We start from the raw sequence: 2,363 nt of genomic DNA on the forward strand, positions 1-2,363 counted from the left end.
CTCTTGGGGTGTGTGTAGGAGGGGTGTTTGCTGCTTGGATGTGGACAGGTGTGTGGTCAGGATGAGAAGACACTGTGTTTTACCTGGACCAAGGGATAACACAAACGTGTTTCTGATTGGATGATGTTTGAGACAGGAAGTTGTCCTCCATGTTGGTGGACCTCCAGTGATCTCAGAGCTGGTCTGGTATCAGGGCACTTAAAAGTCTCACAGGAATCTGCACTAAAGTTGTCTCTTGGATCAGTCTCATGGCTGTTCTCTCCAGCTCCTGGAAAACAGTAGAAACCCAGTCTGTGCTGGTTTAAGTGGAGATGCCCCCCCAGGCTGCAGCTGTTTGTTTATCGGTTGTTTACCTTTAGTTTGCAGTGACAGAACAGCTGCTGGATCGATTCATGTCTCGTGGGTCAAAGACTCAGCAGAGACAAGAGAGCAGTCATCAGCTGACAGATAACAGGGCCACCTGGGCCACACACCCCCCCTCCCGAGTCCAGTGTCTTACTGGCTCAGACTGATTGAAGGGTTGTTCTCTGGCCCTCCAGTTTAGCTCAGACTGGGACTGGATTCAGCTCAGTAATTTGGCCTATATCCACATGTGGAACCTGTTAAAGTGTGAATGGATTCCGCAGAGGGCTCCATCCATTCATGACTTTATATTCATGTGGCAGATGTTGAAGATGCTTCACCAAAGGTCTGAGGAGTTCTGCTCTTTCCCTTTAGAATCGTGGGACATTACTGATTGATTTTACTCTCCCTCCAGCTATGACAGCAGCAAATCTGGAGAGAGGCCTGTAAATCTTTCACTGACTGCGCTTTCACATCAGGTAATGGACATGATGGGCTCAGTCCCAGGTTCAGTTATACCACGAACTCCCATTAATGATTGAAATCTATTTAGTTATTTTTCATGACTTTTTCGTGACTTTAGGGTTTAGAGTTATTATGTAGGAAATATAGAGAATGTCAATGTTTTGAGTTACTGTCCCAAATTGGTAGGGGTGGGAATCTTTTACTATCTCACATCTCATTTGATTCATTATGATTTCTACTTCAATCTGTGTGATCCTCATGATCTACTCCAGTCTGGCAGAATGACAAATGGAGACATTAAAGTGTCATTTTCACTTTTATTAAGTTTTAAACATTCAGCCATGCTTTGATGGAATTGTTGACTAAAAGCAATATCACACATTGCCTAAGTGACAAAAATAAAAGTGTGTCTTTATATTTAAAAAAAAAAGTGCAGAACATGGTTTCCTCATTTTGCAAACCTTACACACTGTGAAGCTCATTTCAAGCTCGGTCTTCTCGGCATTTGCTAAATAGGGCCCTATAAAATCCGGCATCATGAAAAAACAGAATTCATCATAAACACGGAATTGGCCGACATCTTATGTAAACATTTTTTTTTTCTTATTTTTTCTCCCGGAATAAAAAGGAAATCTGAGGGAGCCCCCCTCGGAGGAAAATGCTCACTAAAAATACACGCCCCCCCCTACCCATGAATGAATGAATGAATGAATGTGGTGACTTGAGCTTAGTGGGTGCGGTTCGATTCCTGGTGTGGACACCTAAAGATGTCTAAGTCAATTGGTGATGAGTAATGGACTGGGCTTCAGCAAAGAATGCCAACACCCCCCATACCTCCCCCCAGCTCCGAGACCGGACCAGACCAAACTAGACCGTTAATGGGACCTCCCCAGAAACCAGACCCCTCCAGAGACTAGACAAGATACTTAGAAAAACTGTAAACAAAACAGGAATATGGGAAAAATGTGAACAGAATTTGGGAAAAAATAAAACAGATTTTATACGACTCTAGGTAAAAAGCAAAATGAGTCCAAATCTGCCTTCAACGAGGACGAGGCCGGTTGACTCTCTTTCCTCCATTATTGTAGTTCCCTCCATGTTATGTGCATTATGTTCCAGAACTGGACGCCCCACATGCAACATGGAGGCAGACAGCCTGCGAATTTGTTTTACTTATGTATTTATTTTTATACCAATTTTGGGACATTTTAAATCGATTCTGAATCGTAGTAAATGAGAATTGCAATTCTTATATGAATTGATTATTTATTTTATTTATTTCTTTATTATTTTTTGGCACACTCCTACCTACCACAGTGAGTCTTTACTGAGTCCCAGACAGAATGTTAAATTCATTCTGATTATGTGGAAACTTGGAGACATTTTTAAAAATAACTTTTTAAAACTCTGAATGTGGCAAAGGAAGGCTTTAGACATAAAACTAAAACCTGTAGGACTCAGATGTCACCAGTAGAGGGAGACAGAAGGGGGGTGACTGGCAGCTGGTGGGTGGAGTTTAAATAAAAGGCAGGACTGAGAGTTAGTGCAGACTCAGA

The sequence above is a fragment of the Echeneis naucrates genome, chromosome 3 (assembly GCF_900963305.1).
Source record: "Echeneis naucrates chromosome 3, fEcheNa1.1, whole genome shotgun sequence".
In the NCBI taxonomy this organism is placed as follows: domain Eukaryota; kingdom Metazoa; phylum Chordata; class Actinopteri; order Carangiformes; family Echeneidae; genus Echeneis; species Echeneis naucrates.